Source organism: Monodon monoceros, unplaced genomic scaffold, assembly GCF_005190385.1.
Source record: "Monodon monoceros isolate NGI ecotype Baffin Bay Population unplaced genomic scaffold, NGI_Narwhal_1 Super_Scaffold_20, whole genome shotgun sequence".
NCBI lineage: Eukaryota > Metazoa > Chordata > Mammalia > Artiodactyla > Monodontidae > Monodon > Monodon monoceros.
The window spans coordinates 31,078,278-31,101,276 of NW_021703777.1; the positions used below are offsets into that span (position 1 = coordinate 31,078,278).

At 42.7% G+C, this 22,999-nt stretch overlaps 1 long non-coding RNA gene across 1 annotated transcript in view; it reads left to right on the top strand.

Annotated features, from left to right (window-relative positions):
• The window catches only part of LOC114902906, a 44,964-nt gene extending 42,294 nt beyond the window's left edge, over positions 1-2,670 (top strand). Inside the window, exon 3 of the long non-coding RNA XR_003795623.1 lies at positions 1,503-2,670. This is a non-coding gene — a long non-coding RNA (uncharacterized LOC114902906). The remainder of the gene's footprint in view (positions 1-1,502) is intronic.
• Positions 2,671-22,999: the final 20,329 nt, after the last annotated feature.

The window sequence follows — 22,999 nt, forward strand, 5'->3', positions numbered from 1 at the left end:
CCACCCCTCTTCCTGGACCTTACCTAATTCCTAGGTACCAGAACCGAGTCTCTCCCAGACCTCCTGGAAGCATTCAAGGTTTTGAATGATCTTACTCCAATACTAGTGGGGCCAGATGCTGCCTGGAACATGCCATTTCAGAGCTGTAGGTGACCAGTTAAGAAAACAGAATCAGAGGTTTTTTAAAAAAAACTCTCTCTGTGCTGAGACCCAGGCAGTTGAAGGCATTTTCTCCTGTGAGTGAGCTTTGCATAATGAACTCAGCATGCTGCTAGCCTGGGATCTGAGCAGTTCAAATCCAAAATTTGCTAGCCTAATAGCCAGTAAAAACAAACAAAAAGAGAGAGAGGGAAAAAACAAAAACAAAACCACCACCGTCTTCCTGAAGAATTAGTTGAAGAATCACACTCTGCTTGGTTTGTTTTTTTTATTGAAGTATACTTGATTTGCAATGTCCTGCCAATCTCTGCTGTACAGCAAAGTGACTCAGTCATACACATACAGACATTCCTTTTTTCCTATTCTTTTCCATCATGGTTTATCACAGGATACCAAATATAGTTCTCTGTGCTATACAGCAGGACCTTGTTGTTTATCCATCCTATATATAATAGTTTACACCTGCTAACCCCAAACTCCCTTTTTTTAATGCTCAGTTTGCCAGATAAGTGAGAGCAAGAAAGAGATCCTCTGGTTAAGAATGAAAGGGGGTGGGGTGGGGGACGGAATTCACCTCTCTTTTTAAGTGCTGGAGGAGAAAAGCCATGAATAGAAAAGTGAGATGGTTTTCTCCTTTTTGGGAAAGAAGAGTTTTAACCTTCAAGTCACTGCAGAGGTTGTCGGAGCTTATACAAGGAAACTCTTCAGAGAGACAGGCACGTGGATCATGGGTCGTTTTATCTCCACTTTAAAGCACTCGAGCATTCAAATTCCCTAGAGAAAAGAGGTGGTGTGAGCCATCCAATCTAACGGATTTATTAATATCCCCGGCACCAGCCCAGGAGGTTCCTTAGCTTTTTTGGTGACGCCAGCAGTGTTTTTTTCCTGCATTTGAGTCACAGTTTCCCCGGTCATGAGGCTGAGGTCACTGCAGAGGGGAAGTAGGTGTGCTTTTTATTTTTAATGTACTAGTGAGAAGTCGGCAGGACCTGGTTACAGGAAGTCACGTGCTGGAACACGGCTGCTTGATGCTGGGAGTTTGACAAATGTCTAAAGAATGTTCTGTTAAGAGTATGAAGGCTCCAGATGGGAAGAAGCAATCCAACCAAGTGCATTTCAAAGGGCCATGTGCATGTCGCCCAGTGCAGTACCAGGCCCCCCCATGTCAGCAAAGAAATAAGAATGGATGGGAAGTATCTGGCTCGCCTTTCCCAGTGATATATGAAAGATTACAGGGAAGAAGTCTTATGATAGGAATTTATTTGCTCTGAGAAAGGGCTGATGCATTTCCTTTTCCAGCAACATACATCAGGACTGACATTTATTTGACACTCTCTCATCAGATATTCATGAGAACACAGCCTGAGCTGAGCCTGATACTTGGAATAACATGGCGACCACGACGGGTGAGACCCCTTCCCTCGGGATGCTGGCAGGTTTCTGAATGGTACCCATGGGAAAGAGGCAACTACACAGTGTGTGGTGAGGACCACGATGAGGGTAAGCATGGATGCCTGGGACACACAGGAGTGGGATTTGGGAGTCAGAAGAAGTGCCTTGGAAGTAGAGGCATTTGGCTCTAGCAAAATGTGACAAAATAGAAAATATATATATTGGTCTCTGCCACCAGTTTCTGATGTAGAGCTCTTAAAACTCTTGCAACTTCCTAAGCCATAGGAGCACTAGGAACATCTTTTGTTCTAATATTTGGTCCTTGATTCTGGCTCCTGACTCCCCTGGAATCTCCTGGGTGATACTGTCTTCTGTTTTAATGAGGTGACTTCTCGATGGCTTCTGGATGGGGGCTGGCCACCAGAAAGACCAAGCCATGGTTAGCAGCTTGGAGCTGTCAGCCCTACCCCCATTCTCTCCCCAAAGGGGAGAGGGTCTGGAAATTGAGTTAATGAACAATCAAGCCTACATGATGAAGTCTCCATAAAAATTCCAAACGTACAGTGTTTTGAGAGCTTCTGGGTTGGTGAACACATCTCTATGAGGACAGAGTGATGCACCTCAGCTCCACAGGGACAGAAGCTCCTGTACTCGGGACCCTCCTGGGGTCCCATGTATCTCTCCATGTGGCTGTTCACCTATATTCTTTATCACATCCTTTATTACATGGTAAACTGGCAAATGGAAGTAAGTGTGTCCCTGAGTTCTGTGAGCTGTTCTAGCAAATAATTGGCTCCAAGGGGAGGGTCATGGGAATCTCCAGTTTGTAGCCAAGTCAGAAAGAGGTTGTGGGTCTCCTGGGAACTACTACCTGCAATTCGCAGCTAAAGTGGGGGGCAGTCTCCTGGGACTGAGCCCTAAACCTGTGGGGTCTTCACTAATTGCAGTCAGCGTCAGAACTGGGTTGAGCTGTAAGACGCTGAACTGGCGCTGCAGAGAATTGCTCGGTGAGGGAGAAAACCCACACATCTGGCGTCAGAAATGTCGTGAGGGTGATGGTGGTGGGGGAATAAAGGAGACACACCGGAGGAGTGTAGATTTTTCTTTACACAAAACAAAGAGGAAAGTGGCCCAGGTGGAGAAATCCAGGTGCCCAAGCACCAGCACCAAGAGGGAGCAAACAGAGACCCCTCCATCCCCTTGCCCACTCTGCATCTTTCTTCTCTCTCATTCGCTCCTTCTGGACTTTGGCCTCTATGCCCTTCAGAACCAATGCAGCCCCACCCATCTCTGCCCACACCTCACCCCACCAACTGTATCTACATATGCAGGACTCCTGGCCCAGCAGTTCTCCCTCTGCAAGCAGCCCAGAGCCCACCTGATGCTCCATGCCCGCACCAGACGCCAGTCTCAGCTGAGCCCTGCTTGTCCTCCTGGCTTTTTGAGCTCCAGCCTCAGCTACTACTCAAAGCTTTCTCCACCTGCCCTCCCTTTCCCTCTCCTTCTCCCACTCCATGAAAATGATGGAGAAGAATGGGAGGAACACATAAGTAGAAAAAGACTAGGCGAAGTAGAATCCACGAATGGTTTATACCGGGAGCAGAAACAAAACCGAAAAGTCCCTCAATGAAATAAGCCCCTCACAAAGAAGCTTCTTGCCTTATCCCACCTACCTCAAGCCCTAGTGGGTGAGACCCCATGGAACTGACAGAAAAGGAGAAAATTCAATCTGACAACTAATTTTTCCACATACTGTTCAATGTCCCTCTTGAATGACTTGTCATTTGATTGTCCTAATATCTTTGTTTTCGATTATAGATCCTTGGACACGTGATATTTTCAACATCACAGTAGACTTTCATAACGGTTTGGCGCCTTTCTTTTTATTCCCAGAGTGCCTAAGCTACTCAATAAGTTAATTCTGAGGGAATGAATGATTTAAATTGTGCTTGAGTTAAGTTTGAAGTTGCTCAAAGGCAAAACCCAAAAAGAAAAGCTCTCGCATCCAGCCAAGGTTAATTTACTTTGTAGCAATCGTAAGTGGCCTCCATCACCCAGGACACGGAAGGAGGGTGAGTCTTCACTTTTCTGTTTCTCAGTAATCAGATCAATACCCAGCTACTCACTATGAACAGGATGCATCCGAATAACATCAGTAAAGTAAACTCTGCCCAGAGGTATTTCATCTGTTTAAACTTTCAAGGCCTTGTTTATATGTCAGAAACAGAACCGTGGGAGAGAAAGAGAGAAATACTTTCTGGAGCAAATGTCTGAGCTAATAATGTAGAATCATCTCACAGCTCACTCCTGGGGCTTCGCCCCCTCCCTCTGCCTCCTGTGTAATAGGCCCATCACTTTGCACAGATTTATAAATCAATCCACCGGATCCTCCCTACAGTCCGACTCACCATAATGTATATTTAATGGAATTTGGTTCTGGGACCCCATCCAAAATCATTACCAGAGGACCAGAAAAATCTCATTAGGACATTTGCACCCGTGGTATGAGCCCATGCCAAGTGCCCCAAGGCTCTCAATATTTTCTATCCAAGACCTCAGGTGTGGGTTGGGCATGGAGGGATGTGTTTTTTTGATTGCTTATTTTACACTTCCATATTTTTTGCAAAAACCGAGAAACAATACGGTAAACTTGTATGTTATGAGACTCTTAGGAATCCCCCAATTCATAATTTTCCCCAGAAACCCGGGAAGTAGACAGCAACATACGGGCTGTCCTGTGGATGCCAGCTGGCTGGGCAGACTCGCCGTCCTCACCAGTGCCTCGGTGACATTCGGTTTGGAACCTCAGAAAAATGGCAGTCTCCACGTGCAGTGGACTTTGGGCTGGAAAACAGACAAACCAACCCTGAAAGGGAGAATGTTCATCTACGGATACCAAGACTGTCATAAAATAACCTCAGAGATTTAGGTGCCTCCCAGTTCAACAGGGCTTCACATCATTTTCCCTGATGATAATGAGATGGAGACAGAAATGTATCCTGACGAGTCTGAGGAAGGGAGGTCTTTCACTGCATAAGCAGTAACAGAAAGAAACCAAACCATCAGGAAGAGACCTACCAGGCACATTCTCTCTTTTTCTGAATTTTCTGGGGGAGAAGTAATGATACCTGGAGAAGGAAAGGGTGCACAAGAGAAGGGGCACCACAGAAAGTTCCCCTTGCCGGTGTTGGAGACAGAGCCGCTCACGCGCATCTGCTCCCTGGGATCTGGCTGAGGCTCCTGTGGACCAGCAGGTAGGAGGGGTCGGCTGAGCACAGAAGGCAGAGAGAGCAGCGCCACTCTACCATTTCATCCTCACATTTCCCTTTTATCCCGGGAATGTTACTGCTGACGACACCGAGCCCCACCTGATCCCGTAACTTCCATGAGAATTAGGGAGTGTGGAAAGGAGGAAGAAGCAACTGTGGCTCCAGTTGAGCATGTCATCAATGTCCCAACACCCATGCTCAGTGGGAGGCTTGCTCACTCCTGGGTCTGAGGCTTCCCACTGGCACCGCTGGTTGGCATCTCACCAGACACACAGCCTTCCCCAGAGGGGCCTCGGCATCCCACACATTATAGGGCTCAGGAAACGTAGGAGGGCCACCAGGGGCCCAAACAGGCCAGGAATTTGGGGCCCCTGGGCCAAGGCCCCCAGGGCAGCCAGGCCAGCTTGCAGCAGGGGATGCCTGACCCTCCTCCTCTGAAAACCAGAGCCACAAGGACAGAGAGGGCCCCACATGTGCCGTCTTTACTGCTTCCTGGCTAATTCATCCAGTGGCCCTTTTCCCAAATATCGCCTTAAGCAAAGGCAGCGTCTCCCAGCTCAGAACACAGGAACCAGCCATTCATCTGCAGCCAAGGCCCCGGCAGCCCTGGGACCAGCTGGCCAACTTGAGTAGAAACTGCTCAGCCTGGCAGCATCACTCCTGCATCCCAAGCCCAGAGCCAGAGCCTATATGCAGAGGCAGCAGATGCTCTCCCTGGGGCCCCAGCTGGGCTGAGCGCGACCTAGGACCAGGTTCCCTGAGACCATGGTCTCCCTTTCTGGCTGATTGAGGAAGAACAATCAAAGGGGTCTCTGCTCCATGGGCCACGCAGGAGGGGAGTTCTCATCCAGTGTCTGCCCTCGAGGTGCCCGGGGCGCTTGTACCTGTGCCAAGGTGCTGAGCCCCTTGGTTCTCAGCTGGGATTTCCTTCCGGCCTCCGGGAGCCAGTTTCTGGGAGCTCACTGTGCACCGCTCACATCACAGAGAGCTGTGATCTACCAGGAGGACTGAAGCTTTCAGGGGAAGGAGAACAAAGAGATGGGGCAGTAAAAGGAAACCAAGAAAAGCAAAAAGCAAACACTCAAGTAGGGAACTATGTACATTTAAATGTATGTTTATATTTACATACTCAAACGAACCAACACAGAGGCGAAAGGAAGTGGCCTGTTAAGCAGATTCATTCATTGATTCAAGGATAATTTTTTGAGCCTTGTAACGTGCCAGACTCTGTTCTGATTTACCCCCACGTCATGGGCATCAGACTGGAAGCCACGCTGGGTGGGCATCTCTGGGATGTTCCTATGAGTCTGGGATGCACATCTACCAGCTGGCTCTGCCCTACAACCTCCAGAGGAGCAAGTCCACTGGAATCCCTGTGTGGAGGCTCCGTGTCTCCTACAAAGGCCACGGCAGTCACAATTGGACAGCAGAGGGCCTTTGCCAGGCCAGGGGCTGGGGACAAGCCATGAAAGCTTTCTCAGTCCCCCACGGGCTCTAGGTCATCCGCTCAGTTCAGTTTCCTCCACGCGCTTCATCAAATCCCCTCCGATCAACAGGGCCAGAGGCAAAGAACATGTTCCATGCTGGAGGCTGTGCAAGAGGGTAACTTCCGGCAGCCTTGTGAAGACAGCTGGGGTGGGGCAGATTCCGTGCAGATAAAAATGAAGGGATTTCATAGTTCAGTAATATTTGTGGATATATTAGGGTATTTTTATAGGGCTGTCTGTGCTGTTACTCATAAAGAATATTAACTGATTATGTACCTATTTGAAGAGTAGATGTAAAACACCCATTAACCATCATTTTCTTTTATTAACAAAAATCGAATAAGTTTCTGTGTGTACAGTGTATTCTATTTAACTCTCACAGATGCACCTGCCTCTTTCGGCTCCCAACCCCACTTAGCTACCCAGACCTTACAGATGGACTCAGAGGATCTCTCTGTAGGGTGGCTTGGGTCAGCAGAAGCCACTCTTAACAAAGAGGGATGATGACAAGGATGATGACAGTCGAGAGGTTGTGAAGGCGGCGATGGTAGTCCTGGGGAGGTGATGGTGGAGACGGTGGTGGAGATAGTGATGGTGTAATGGAAATATGGAAGTAAGGAAGGTAAATCGGTTGCAACCATTGCCTATTTTAATATTTTAAAACAATATCCTACAAAGTGAGAGAGCAGTAGTGTATATATGGACATATCTACACTACCAAACGTAAACTAGATAGCTAGTGGGAAGCAGCCGCATAGCACAGGGAGATCAGCTCGGTGCTTTGTGTCCACCTAGAGGGGTGGGATAGGGAGGGTGTGAGGGAGGGAGACGCAAGAGGGAAGAGATATGGGAACATATGTATATGTACAACTGATTCTCTTTGTTATAAAGCAGAAACTAACACACCGTTGTAAAGCAATTATACTCCAATAAAAATGTTAAGAAAATAAATAAATAAAACAATATCCTATAGATAGTTTTAGGCACTCAATGAAAGATTAAATTCCACCAGCTGTCCTCAGTCCTTCCAGGTTTTTCTTTCTTACACCTAGAGGATAACCAATCTCTCAAAGGTCGATTCATAAAGGTAAATTATTTTATATCTCCAGGTGCCAGGGTCATTGAAGGATTTAAAGTAAGACTCACTCTGCTCCAGGCACAGGAGATCGGCCACTCATTCTTTGAGGCTTTACCCAGGAAAGCAACTTCTAAATTATTTATAAGCCTCCTATGTACTTGTTAAAGACACTCTCCTATTGATCGCGGCATTTCTTCTATTTTCTTCTAGTCCCCGAGATACTAAGTCACCAAGACCCAAAGAAAATATGCCAAAAAAAAAAAGAGGGGGGGTAAACAGAGGAGAAGCAGAGTCTAAGAATTGTGCCTTTGTTCCTTTGCACTTTTGACGTGAGAGCTTCCACAACATTCATTCATTCGTTCGTTTGTTCATTCATTCAGCAAGCATTTACTCCTGGCCCTCTGGGCTAGGCCCTGGGAGAAAATGAGAAACCAAAGATTCCCATCCTTCCCTCCAGTATTTTAGACTCCAGAAGATATTAGATAGAATTACTAAATAGAATTATTAATAGAATTATTAAATAGAATATTCCAATTCGAAAGAACAGCCAGGGCTGAGTGAGTTTTAGACACCCAAAGAATATGGGAAGAAAAAATGAAACAGTTTTTGAAATATAACTTTCTAAATGCCCTGTGGCAATCTTTTTAAAATCTCCCTTAAGGGCTCTAGGACTCCATAACACCTAAGAAGCTTGAAGGATATTTCTTAAAATTTGCCCATGAACAAACAGCACGATAATCACCAAGGGCTTGTTAAAAAGGCAGGTTCTAGGGTTCCACAGTAGGCCTACTAAATCCCATATTTCTGGAAAGTGGGATCAGCAAACCTGCTTTATGAACGTGCTCCGTAGTGATTCTGATGCACACAGAATGATTAAGCAAAACTTAAGGAAAGGGATTGAAAAACTGAGATAAGGATGGGCTTCCTACGACCGAGGTCTAAGATGCCAAGGAACAGTGAAAGGGACATTGCTTTTGAACAGCAGAACATTTGAGAACCTCTCTGGATTGGGAGCCAACTCTTGGCGCTGACAAGCTAAATGGTCTTTGCCATTTCATGTCTTTCCCTCTAGTATTCAGCCCCTTCATCTGTAAACTGAAGGGCATGGTCTAGATCCGCACTGTCTGATACAGTAGCCACCAGACATATAAGAATATTGGGAACTTGGACTGTGACTATCCTGAATTGAGATGTGTTTCAAGTGTGAAATACACACTGGGTTTGAAAGGTTTAGTGTGAAATAAAGAAGGTAAAGGGCTTCCCTGGTGGCGCAGTGGTTCAGCGTCTGCCTGCCGATGCAGGGGACACGGGTTTGTGCCGCGGTCCGGGAGGATCCCACATGCCACGGAGCGGCTGGGCCCGTGAGCCATGGTCACTGAGTCTGCGTGTCCGGAGCCTGTGCTCCACAACGGGAGAGGCCACAACAGTGAGAAACCCGCGTACTGAAAAAAAAAAAAAAAAAATGTTGAAATGATGATGTTTGGGACATACTGGGTAAATAAAATTAGGTTAAATTAAAATTAATTTTACCAGTTTTTTTTACTTTTTTCAAGTGTGCCTACTAGAAAATTTTAAATTACATATGTGACTTGTCTATGTGGCTTGTTGGAGATTTAGACATGATATATGACCTAATGTTGGATCGTGCTGGGCTCAATGATCTCTAATCCAGCATTGAGATTCTGTGCAATTTTTAGATGGATTAATGGAGAATTAAGTGCCGCTTGAATTGGTACTGAGTCAAGGCTTTATCCCCAGCCAAAAGCCAGCCAACCTCTAGCCGGAAGTCCTGCCCACCCAGAGCAAGAGGAAGCTGCCGAGAGAGGACATAAACTGTGAAGAGTTGGCCATAGCACAACCTCCAACACTTTCTATGACAAATTCGGGCTGTGTTTAGCTATATTTTTCATCTTCACTTACCATCCCTGGGGCTTGTGTTAGATCTCTTCTGATCTCTGGCCAGCACACACAAACTGAAGGTTTTCTATGCCATTTGACATTCCTGGAATGATCCTTTTGAAGTGAGTTTTCTTTCTTCTGTGCAGACTATATCTTGGAGACCATATTTGACCATATTGAGTATCAGGGACCTTCTTTTGATTTGCCAATATTGAAAATAAAGTCTATTTTTCTCTCTTCCGTAGGAGGGAAAGTAATTTTTTTTTTTAATTTCTGCTCTATCTTTGCTAATTGTACTGTGTTAAGTATGCCTAAAACAAATAGATCAGCTTCCTAGAAAGTTCTCGTACACTCCTAAGTCCCCACGATTTTGCCTTTCACCTCCAGTACTGATACTTTTCAGGACCCCTCATTCATCTTGGCATTTCTCTCCCTCCTTCTAACCCCTGCTTATCACCTTGTTGATTCTCCTGTGACCTCACTGGCTGCTCCTTCTCAGTCTCTTTTTCTGGGTCCTTCTCATCCCCCCAACGTCCTCCTGTTGGGATACCCCAAGCCCAGGACAGGCCTCTTCTCTTCTGTGTCAGCCCTTCCTCCCTAGGTGATCTCATGAGGTCTCACAGCTGCCATTACACCTGTGTGTAAATGGCACCAAACTCCCATCTGCAGCTTGAATCTCTCCCCTCCGCTCCCCACTTGTCTCTCTCACTGCCAACTCACTGCATGACTTGCATGCCTATAACACATCTCAAATTTAACGGTCCAGGCTGAACTCCTGGTTTTCCCAGGGATCCACTCATCGCAGAGTCTTCCCTCTCAGTCAATGGTAACTCCATCCTTCTGGTTGTTCTGGCCAAATCCTTGAAGTCATCTTTGCCTCCTTTCTCTCACACACCCTATTTCTTATGCATTAGCAAAACTTGCTGGCTCTCCTGCCAACTACATCAAGTATCTCACCATTTTCCACTGCCTCCCTCTGTTACACCCCGGTGCAAGATGCTGTCATTCCTTATCTCCTGACTGCTCTTCTGCTTCCACCCTTCCCCTCTCAAACTGTGTTCAACGCAGCAGCCGGACGGAGCTTTTTATTTGTTTGTTTGCTTATTTATGTGTATATTTCACCAATGATTAACTTTTAATTTATGACCTTTAAGATGCAAAAAGAACCTTTTTTAAGGCTGTACATAGTTGATTTTTTAATGATATTATAGTAGTTTCAGGTGTACAACATAGTGATTTGATATTTTGGACATTATGAAATGATCACCATGATAAGTCTAGTTACCATCTGTCACCATAAGAGATATTACAATATTATTGATTATATTTTCTATGCTGTACATTTAATCCCCTTGACTTAACTATTTTATAATTGGAATTTTGTACCTCTTAATCTCCCTCACCTATTTTACTCATCCCCTCACCCCTCCCCTCTGGCAACTACCAATTTGTTCTCTGTACCTATGAGTCTGTTTCTGTTTTGTTATGTTTGATCATTTGTTTTGTTTTAAAGATTCCACATATAAGTGAAATCATATGGTATTTGTCTTTCTTGGTCTGATTTATTTTGCCTAGCATAATACCCTCTAGGTTCATCCATGTTGTTGCAATGGCAAGATTTCATTCTTTTTATGACTAATATTCCATTGTGTGTGTGTGTGTGTGTGTGTGTGTGTGTCATATCTTCTTTATCAAATCATCTATCAATGGACACTTAGGCTGCTTCCATTTCTTGGTTATTGTAAATAATGCTGCAATGAACATAGAGGTGCATATATCTTTTCTAATTAGTATTTTTGTTTCCTCTGGAAAAATATCTAGAGGTGGAATTTCTGCACCATATGGTAGCTCTATTTTTAATATTTTGAGGAAACTCCATATTGTTCTCCACAGTGGCTGCACCAACTTACATTCCCACCAACAGTGCACAAGGGTTCCCTTTTCTCCACACCCTCTCCAGCATTTATTGTTTGTTGTCTTCTTGATGATAGCCATTCTGATAGATGTGAGGGGATCTCATTGTGATTTTGATTTGTGTTTCCATGATGATTATTGATGTTGAGCATCTTTTCATGTGCCTGTTGGCCATCTATATGTCTTCTTTACAAAAACATCTATTCAAGTTCTCTGCCCATTTTTTAATCTGGTTGTGTTTTTTGGATGTTGAATTCTGTAAGTGCTTTGGATATTAACCCCTGATCGAGTATATCATTTATAAATATCTTCTCCCATTCAGTAGGTTGCCTTTTCATTTTGTTGATGGTTTTCTTGACTGTGTGAAAGCTTTTTAGTTTGATATAGCCCCATTTGTTTATTTTAACATTTGTTTCCCTTGCCTGAGGAAACATATCCAAAAGAAATATTGCTAAGATTGATGTCAAAGTATATGCTGTGTTTTCTCCTAAAAGTTTTATAATTTCAGGTCTTACGTTTAAGTCTCTAATCCACTTTGAGTTTATTTTTATATATGGTGTGAGAAAGTAGTTCAGTTTGACTTTTTTTATTTTTTTGCATGTAGCTTCCAACACCATTTATTGAAGAAGCTGTCTTTTTCCAATATTCTTGTCTCCTTTGTCATACATTAATTGAACATATAAGCATGGGTTTATTTCTGGGTTCTCTGTACTGTTCCATTGATCTATGTCTCTGTTTCTGTGCCTGTACCATACTGTTTTGAAGACTGTGGCTTTGTAATATAGTTTGAAATCAGGGAGCATGATAGAAAGTGAGCCTTTTAAATGTAATAGAAATCAGGCTATTCCTCTCCTCACTCAGTAACACCTACCAGTGGTGACCTAAGATGCCTAATGATCTGGCCTCTGACCTTGCTGTTTTTTCCTTGACAAACATATGTCAAAATTTGACATAGCAAATATTTCCTTGATTATCTGTTTGTTTGTTCAGACTTTGTGTTCAGACTGAATTCTCAACAGCTGTTTGTTCAGACTGAATTCTCAACAGCTAAGACAGTGCAAATTGTTTTGAATAAATTAATGAGTGAGTAGTAGTTGTTGCATAAGGATGAGTCAAAAGATGAATGAATGATGAGATTAACTAGTACGTGTATGCTTGAAGTTGTATCTACAACCTTGGGAACCCAGAACATAACCTATTTGCTTGGGCTAATGTGGAGAGGAGGGGGGTATTTATGGAAGTATAGCATGATCATTCCCCTTCCCTTTTCTCTAATCCAGGCATATATTCATTCAATTGGTGTTCACTGACGTGAGCTTATGCCACACTACATATGGGGCATATACTCAGGGTCTTCCATGAGCTCTTGTTTGCCCAGGAGACATGCAAACTTCTGGCCTTAGAATTCAGGCAGGTGGTGAGGCAGAGCTGATGTAAAGGGGCGGTGACATCACACAGGGAAGCCAGCAAAGGCCTCTCCAAGGGGAGGCTACGGAACCGATTCGTGAAGTATAAAGAGGAATTCTTCACATGGACAAGGGTAGAATCATTCCAGAAAACAGCATTCCAGGAAACAGATACAAAAGACAGGGAACAACGTGGCACTTGGAGGAACTACAAGTTGTTGGACATGCCCACAGTCCAGACCAAAAATCAGAGAGTTATGAGATGCAAATCAGGAAAGGTCAGCAAGGGTATGTCATGAAGGGCTTGTCGGCACATTGGGACTTTATTTTCCAAATAACATGAAGGCTTGTTAAATGGCAGATGAACACAATAAGGCCAGAAAACAGTGCCACAGCGTAGCCCAGTGAATGCAAACTCTGAGCTGTGTCGTGAGTTCTGTGAGCACAAGGAGCTGGGCAGAGCCTAAGTCAACAGTTTAGAGGATTGGGGCAGGAAGGACAAAGGAAGTGACAAAGCATCCCCTAGGAGGGGACACTAGGACAGCTCTGACAGAACAAGGAGGAATAAGGCAGGCAGGCAGGAAGGACGAGGGCGTGAGGGAGCGTGAGGCACAGCTGAACGCCCACATTCATACTCACTCCTTTTCAAACCTAAAAGGGTCGCCTAAATCCTTTTAGAGTCCACATAGTGATAATCCTCCTTCTCCTTGATCTTCATCATAAAACCAAAGGATCATAATGCTAAGGAGCTGGAGGGCATCTCAGAGCACATCTGATCCAATGCTTTCTAACCCTCTCCACCCAAGCACCCTGAATAATAAGGGAAAGAACATGAACCAATTTTTTGGATGTTGCTTATTGAATCCTTTTCTCTTTAAGTACAAATTTTGCATCTGTATTTGTTTTAATATAAGAATAACATTTTTTTCCTCAAAAAAGATTGATCCTCCACAGGAAGTTGCATCATCTTTATTCACAGACCTCCCTCACCACACCCCCCAAGTGTGTGGACACCGTTGGGAAAGCCCTCATTTACAGATGAGGACACAGAAGCCAACAGAGAGGTTACATCATCTGCCTGAGGTCACACAGTGGGTTAGGTGCAGAGTGAGGCCTGGAACCGGCGCCAGAGCTCTCCTTGGACCCTCTTTCCTCAAGGGCCCTGCATTTGACACTGTGACCCCCTCTTCCTTCCTGACTCTCGTCTTCCTTCTTCCTCTTCCTGTTTCACTGATCCCATCTTGCCCCTCCCCCTCCAGAGGGCTCAGAGTGGAGAGGGGTGAGGGGGAGACCCACCAGGAGAGGAGCTCACAGAACACAGTGCCTTGAGCAGCCCTGGCCTGACTCCTCAGCTACATCTTCTCATTCCTCTGGGATCAAAGGTTTAGGAGAACTTTTCTGGCTGTTCTTGATTAATTATACCTTTGCTTCCTGGAGGTGCTTAGAACATATTCCTGAGAGTTGGCTTAGAGCACAGAAGGGGAAACCGACAGTCCCAGCGCCTGTCCCTGAAAGCCTCCTGCCAGCCATTTCCACCTGTGTTGAAAGTTTTACGAGCATCTCCGGCAGGACAGTGCCCAGACCACCCCCACCCCACCACCCCGACAAAGGCAGAGAATTGCTGTTTGGAAAAAGCCAGAATCACTGTGCAGTCCCCTGAGTGAGCCAGTGCAGGAGAAGAAGCTGGGAAGCTTGTATGGTTTCTCTTCAAAACACAAATCTGATCTGGTCACTCCCTCTGCCTAAATCGCATCAGCAGCTCTTTTCCTAGGATAAGGCCACCTCCCTGAGTGGCCTACGAGGACGCGAGTCTGTCCCCTCCTTATTGTTCCAGACTCTGCCTAAATCCCTCTCTTCCTTCTCTCTGCTCCAGCCACACCGATCTGCTCCCCCATCCATGCCCATCTCCCCACCACGAGGCTTTGTACCTGCCATTTTCTGCCACAGGGCCGTGGCACTTGCCATTTCCTCAGCCTGGAAAGTTCTCTCACTCACTCTGTGCCTAGTTTGTGCCTCATCAGACTTCAGCAACCAGCTCAAATTTTTCTTCCTCTGAGAAACCTACTCTGACCTCCAGAGAGTCAAACCTCCTAATGTAGGTCCTCAGAGCACAAGGTGCCTTTCTTCACAGCACTTATCACAATCACACATTTACACTGATTTGTTTGATTGATTACTTGATTACTATTTGTTCTCCCACAAGGCTGTCTGACCGACAAGGGCAAGGATTTGCCCATTTTCACATCCTCATCTCTTAACATTATGCCTAATACATAGCAGATGCTTTAAAAATCTGTTTAAATAAAAATTAAAGAACAAATAAACAAGTAGTAGATTTAGTAAGTCCAAAATGCGAATTGGCGGATGAATGAATACCTGGAGTTTTTTATAAAGGTCTTAGGAACCCAGGATTTAATCCTCGAACCTACATGTCTATCAGGCAGTATTTATTGTGGTCAGCAGCAGTACCCTTCAATGTTTCCCACTGCACCATCTGTAAGTATCTTTTAGGTGCCTCTATGGGGGAGTGCTCTGCTAGAAACTCTCCTGACTGTCCTGTTTCCCTCACCCTCTATTCCAGCCATCTGCAAATCCTGCCAACTCCATTCTGAGGTATATTAGATTCCATCAGACATAAAAACTGAGTTTATCACCAACAAATTATCATAAAAGGAACTTTAAAAGATACATCTTTGGAAGAAAGAAAATCCTCTCTCAGTGAAGATCTAAGACGCAAGAAGAAATGTAAGCCAAGAATAGGCAAACATGCAAATAAACGTAAATGAATAGTTACTGTATAGAGCTACAATAATAGTACATAATTTAGAGATTTTTAAAAAGCAGTCAACAATAGTGTCTAAGATGTGAGGGAGTGGTCAGATTTAAATGTGCTAAAAGGTTCAGAAAAGAGTAAGAGATTCTATGTAACTCTAGGCTTTGTTAAGTACAGTTGACCCATGAACTTTGCAGGGGTTAATCCATGTATAATTTATGGTTGGCCCTCCATATCCATGGTTCTTCTGCATCCACAGATTCAACCAACCACAGACCATGTAGTACTGTATTATTTACTATTGAAAACTATCCATGTATAAGTGGATCCATGTAGTTCAAACCTGTGTTGTTCAAAGGTCCACTGTACAATTAAACTTTTATGGGTAACCACTAAAATAATGAAACTAGAGTTTATAATTTCCAAAAAGTAATAGAAAAATGTTTTATTAAAAAAATTATCAATCCAAAAAAGGTACAAAATAAGAAAAAAGGTGTTCAAATATCAAACAAATAGCACAGGATGGTAAAAATAAGTATAAATCACAATAAGTGTAAATGGGCTAAAGTTGCCAATTAGAGATTATCAGATTACATTTTTAATATCCAGCTATATGCTGTTTATAAGAGGCATATCTAAAATATAAAGAATGGAAAGACTGAATTGAAAGTAACCAATTAAATATGAATATTATACAAATATTAGCCAAAAGAATTCATATATAGTTATATTAATATAGATAAAATAGACTTTAAGTCTTTTAAATGTTAGGGAGCCACTTCATAATGATAAAATGTTAAATTCACTAGGAAAAATAACAATTTTAATTTTGTATGAACTAATCGCATAGCATCAAATATATAAATCATATCTGATAGAATTATAAGGTGTCATTGACAAATCCATAAACATGGTGGGAGAGTTTAACATACCTCTCTTTGAAACTAATAGATCTAGCAGGCAAAAAAATTAAAGTATAAAAGGTTTGACCACACAATTAACAGTTTGATTTAATACACATGTAGAGAGTCCTGGAGTAAAAATCAGAAAACACAGGTATGAATAAAGGTCAATAAGTAAGTCTCAATATATTTTGAAGAATCTGTTCTATTTGCAGACTGTATTTTATAACTAAGTGCAATTAGCTTTAAAAGAATAATAAAAAGATAAACTTCATAAAACATTCAATTTAAACTAAAACCTTATCTCTATGTTATTAGTGTGTTAAAAATGAAATAATAATGAAACGATAATAAAATCATTATGAACTGTAACAATAATACTACATGTTAAAACTTATAGGATGTAGATAGTGGTACTTAGAGGGAATTTTGTAACCTCAGGGTTTAGCGAAGCTTTCCTTCATTTCTCCAATTATGCAGTTCATTGATTTATATATTCATTCAATAAATGCTTAATCTGGCATTGTGGAAGTCATTCAGATGGAAGCTGCAGAGCCCTGGGCTCCTGGGAACAGCTGTAGCTGCTAATAGCTCCAACATGGAAATCCTGAGCCAGCCTTGTCTGTTCTCTAGTTGCTGATCTACAAGAGCTGCCCAGAATTTAGTTTCTCCTGCAATCAGGACATCACAGCCTATCCATTTCCCATGGTCATTCTGCTCAAAGTCAGAGGCATTGGGCATAGTCTCATGCTCAGAGGGACGACAAACAGTGCAATTCTTCACCAAAAGGTGATACAGAGCATCCCTGGGTATTTTCTTGTCTTCTTGACCTTCTACTTCATATACTGTATTTTCCATTCTCTCTTTTAATGTGAAAGGTCTCCTCCATATTCTCTCCACTCTAAAGTGAAAAGTCTCATAGGACTAAAGGACTGATCTTTTTTCTTGTCTAGAAGATATTTCAAAGATCGTGTGGGAGATATGAGAGGAAACCAATAACATCCATGGGTTTCCTAGAAGCAAATTTCAAGTGGAAATGTAAGGACAATAGCCACCAAAGTTTCCTTAGAACTGCAGTGACAGAGCAATTTGATACAATTAGCAATGGTAGTAAAGTTGATTCTAAAGAGCTAAGCAAAGTATGTTTTGATTTTGATTTGATTTTATTTTGATGTTGATGTATCATTATTTTTTAAAAAGCATTATCAGATTCTACAGTAGAATCAGAATAGATTCAATCTCTAATCCATTTCTTTTCATCTTTCCAGGTTGCCTTAGATGACCAGTTTTTGTCAAGTAAATTGTGTTCTCTATATCTCTCCAACAGTTGTCTAAACCCCATGTTGGAAAGGTGTCCCTAATCTTGTTTTCTCTGCTATCAAAGGCTGGTCCTCATTTCTCAAATGCAGATTTTAAGGCAGCCTAAATCTCAGCATTTGTTTGTTCTGAAACATAATACTTGCTGTACTGTATTTATTAGATGTTCTCATTATGCAGGACATTTTAATTACAGCACTATATAGATTACATTAGATATGGCTCCTCTTCTTATAGTTAAAAATAGTGAGCATGATACAACTGACTTTATAGATGCTGTATCTGGGCGGATAACATTGAGTGTGTCACTGTAAGTGCAATCCAGGAAAGATAAATTCTGCTGCTAATCATTGGAGCCGGCTGTGTAGCTATTATAGTTTGACTGTTCAAGTTAAAACAGTGACTATGAGTCAGACTGTTCCTCCCTCAGGCTTTAGAAAACTCGTGTCTTTAACCAAGATGGGTTTACACAGGAGGTTGTGCATGACAAGTTTGCTCCAAATGCCTGATCGGGGCCCAGGTTCCAAGACGGGACTGGCAAGCAGGAGGATATAAGCAAAAGTAGGGTCCACAGTTCTCCTCTTCGTAAACCTCCTCCCCCCAAAAGCTTTTCTGCTATTGACTTAAAGATGAGATTCCACAGGTTGGTCTTCATTCCTGGGCAGACGTGATAGACGACCGGCCTTGAGCAATACACAGTTTATGGATATGGAAAACACACGTGCTGCCTACACATGCCGGTTCTTTATAGACAGGCTTTAGGGCAAATGAGAGATGCCTGGATAATGTACAAACCAGCATTAATAAGTATCTGCAGAGAAGACACCCCCTACCTCTTCCTTTTGAGATTAAATTAAAAGCAACCTTTTAAATGCCTACTTTAAAGACCATGACTGTACACTTCCTCTTTTCCCTTTGTTCATCTCTATTAGCAGATGGCCTGAGCTAGTCTTTAATATAAACTTCAGATACAAAACCCCACCTGGAAACAACCAAAGGGACTATCCTTCAAAATAGCATACTTTTTTAGATACAAAAGTAATAAATGTTCATTTTAGAAATCTTGTTAAAAACAGAAAAGTCACTCATGATCTTCCCATTGAGAAATTACGCACTGCATCTTTTCAGTCTTTTTTTCCTAGGCATGCACAGTTTTTTATAAGATTAGATCATATATTTGTGTATGTATGTGTACGATCTGCAGGTTTTCACTTAATATGTCATATCCACTTTCTCATATTATTAACTATTATCCTGAAATACACTCTTGATAGCTATAGAGTATTGTACCATATGAACATATGATAATTTTCTAGACAAGGCCTCTATTGTTGAACATATAAGTTGTTTTCAAGTCTTCACTATTATAAATTCTTTTCTTAACTTTATTCTTTATTGAAGTAGAGTCGATTTACAATGTTTCAGGTGTAGAGAAAAGTGATTCAGTTATACATATAGATGTGTATATATATATTCTTTTTCAGATATTTTTTCATTATAGTTTATTACAAGATATTGAGTATAGTTCCCTATGCTATAAGTAGGTCCTTGTTCTTTACCTATTTTATATATATATATATATATATATATATATATATATATATATATATATATATATATTAGTGTGTATCCCAAAATCCTAACTGTTCCCTCCCCACCCCCTTTCCCCTTCGGTACCATAAGATTGTTTTCTATGTCTGTGAGTCTATTTCTGTTTTGTAAATAAATTCATTTGTATCATTTTTTTAGATTCCTCATATGAGTGATATCATATGGTATTTGTCTTTCTCTGTCTGACTTACTTCACTTACTGTGATAATCTCTAGGTCCATCCATGTTGCTGCAAATGGCATTATTTCATTCTTTTTTATAGCTGAGTAATATTCCATTGTATAAATACACCACATCTTCCTTATCCATTCTTCTGTTGGTGGACACCTAGGTTGCTTCCCTATCTTGGCTATTGTAAATAGTGCTGCTATGAACATTGGGGTGCATGTGTCTTTTCAAATTAGAGATTTTTCTAGATGTATGTCCAGGAGTGGGATTGCAAGATCATATAATAACTCTATTTTTAGTTTTTTAAGGAACCTCCATACTGTTTTCTGTAGTGTCTGCACCAATTTACATTCACACGAACAGTGCAGAAGGGTTCCCTTTTCTCAACACCCTCTCCAGCATTTATTATTTGTAGATTTTTTGATGACGGCCATTCTGCCTGATGTGAGGTGATACCTCATTGTAGTTTTGATTTGCATTTCTCTAATAATTAGTGATATTGAGCATTTTTCATGTGCCGGTTGGCCATCTGTATGTCTTCTTTGGAGAAATACCTATTTAGGTCTTCTGAGCATTTTTTGATTGAGTTGTTTGTTTGTTTGTTTGTTTTGATATGGAGCTGTTTGTATATTTGATATGGAGCTGTTTGTATATTTTGTATATTTGATGTGGAGCTGTTTGTATATTTGTTTCGTATGAGCTGTTTGTATATTTTGGAGATTAATCACTTGTCAGTTCCAACGTTTGCAAATATTTTCTCCTATTCTGTAGGTTGTCTTTTCATTTTGTTTATGGTTTCCTTTGCTGTGTAATAGTATAAATTCTAAAATCCTGAATATTCTTGTACATAAGAACCATCTTTGCATTCTTGGCTATGTGTATTGATTATTTAATACTATTAAATAATACATTTTCCAGCACTGTATCTTATAAAGTTTTGCATCTCTGAATAGACTGTTCCTGAAACCTGTGGAATGCACGCAAACAATGTCACTGTGTCCCATGTCCCAAAGAGAATTGTTTTGGGGAAGAGGGTCAGAATGGGTGGTAGCTGATGCTCTATAGGAACCGTCCTGGTCCCACAGCTATTTAACACTGTGCTTGCTACAGGTCCTCCAAAGAATGCAAAGCCAAAGTAATTCAATTGGCATTGGAATTAGAGCAACTGTTCTATTATTGTTAGCAAACTCCTACTATAAATAACCTGGCAGTATCCATCTGCATGGGATGCAGAAAAACAAGAAACATGCAAAGAAAAGACCAAAATAGACCTCAAGTCCATCTGGTACACCCTCTCCATGGGGCCCCAAACAGATGGTGCAAATTCCCAAGGTACACCTGCCTAATGGCATTGTCCTATATTGGGGAGGAGGGGGGATTCCTTTCAGCAAATGGCAAGGGAAATGAGCCACTGAGATTTATCCCTTGATTCAACAAATATTTTTTTGTACGCCTGATATGTTCCAGGTATTGTTCTTGACCCTAGGAATACAACAATGAACAACGGAGCCAAGTTCTCTGAACTCATGGTCCAGTGGTGGTTACTATTTTCCAACCTTATTTTGCCAGATTTTCCTCCTCTCTCCCCAGTTCTCCCAGTTGGATGACCTGGGCTGAGTGTCCACTTTCTACTGAGTCTTTTCTCTAGGCCAGTTTGTGACAGCTGGTACCGACTCAGTCATTTGCAATGTCTTCAGCTTGATTCCTCATCCGCTAGACTTATTGGCCAGTCCTGGAGGTCAGAGGCTATGGCCTGTTCATCTCTGAACCTCTGGCCCGTTACAGTGCCCGCCACCTAAGCAGTGCTCGGTAAGTAATGAACTTCAGAAGAGTTTTAGCCTTTCAGAAGAAGACGCTCTCCAGAAATGGGCATCGTCTTCTCCTCCTGCTCTCCTCTCAAGCACTACAAAAGATAATAATCCTCTCCCGAGGAGGTGTGATAGAGGATCCAGTGTGGGTTCAGGTCTACACTGAAGTGTATTTGCTGTACATTAAACTGGGAGAGGCTCTTTCATTATGGGTCTTGCTGGCATTTGTCAACTCTGAGCATAGAGATGGAGAGAGAGAGAGAGAGAGAGAGAGAGACAGGTAGATATATATAACCAGGCCAGTAGACAGAGATAGATGGATGAGAGAGGAAGTGGAAGCTGGCAGGGAACACCATGTGTCACAGACAGGAAAGACATGAAAGGTGAAGAATAAGACTGATTATAGCCCAAAGCACCAAAGCTCAGAGTGATCCACAAAGAGGCAAGAATCATCCGGACACTCAGGAATTAGCACTTTCCTGTAGACAGTGGCAGGGCTTTAAAGGTTTTTAAATAGCAAGGACTCCTCACTTTTACTGCTTGCAGCCAGAGAGAATAAAGAAAAGAGGACAGTCTGTGAATGCCTTCAGCAGAGGGAAACGAAGACACGCACACATGTACCCAGGCATTTGAGTCACACGTACTAAAACGTAAAGGGATGACTTCAGGTCATCCCATTTCCAAACAAATCCAAGCCCTGGATGTGTCTCAGAATATGTTTCTTGCAGCAAAGTTGCCTCAATTCCTGCGGGAGAAAGAGAGCAGAGAGAGCAGACCTGCGATCCTTCCAAAGGCTGGGTGCTGGGGTTCCACAAGGCAAGTTCAGAGAATGATGACTTTGAAAACAGGGGCCCTGTTTCCACCCCTACTTATTCACTGCCTGAGCCCCGCATAGCATTTTCCCACAGTGAAGGGATGCTACCAGTGGTGGTGAAGCTACTACATGACTTCCAAAGAGGTAAGCTAATGAGAAATTGAGGGCAGATCCAACAGGCCATGTGCTTGGCCCAGCATCTCTGAGCTTCCTGGCAAGCCATGACTCATGAGAAATCAAGCCAAGTAACTGAGAATGAACTCAAGTCCAAATGTGGTCCTAAATCCAACCCAACCATCAGTGCCAAGAGTGATAAAATCAAGTAGAAAAACTTCCCACCTGCCAGGGGGGAAAAAAATGGCGAGAGACGTCCAGTTTGTCCACTTGTAAAACAGCTTCACGTGGGCTCTCAGCTAGGCTACTTCTGTTGCCCCACCCTCCTTTTATGAAGTCCACATTCGAACATTCTGTGCTGCACGTGGTGGGATTGAGAGTCTGGAGCATGTAGAATTGATTCCGTTCCAAACACCCACCTACTCATTTTTATTCCTAGGAAACTCTCCGGCCAACCACTGGGTCCATGGAAATCTCAAGCCTAAGTGAAAGCCTCTCTTTGGAGGCTAGTTCCCTCTAGTTCCCCCCTTTCTCTCTCTGAGATTAATAGGAGCCATATCCTGCTATCGAGAGAAGGATAAGCCACTCAACAAGTCCAGAGAGGCAGGCACAAAATGCTTATTAAATATGATCCATCGTCACCATGTTCAGAAGACATCAGAACCATTTCCATCCACCCCTCCACTAACACTGTTTCAATGGCCTTACTGTGGGGAATCACCGTAACTGTCACTCCTGCTATGTTCACCTCTGAAGTTAACAAGGCTTTCTGGAGGCTGCCTCACCTCACCTGTCAAAACCATAACTCGGCCAAGCATGGAGCCCACAGGTGCTGTGAAGGACGAGCCCTTCTCGGGTGGGAAAGTGATGATATCAGACCTAGACCCC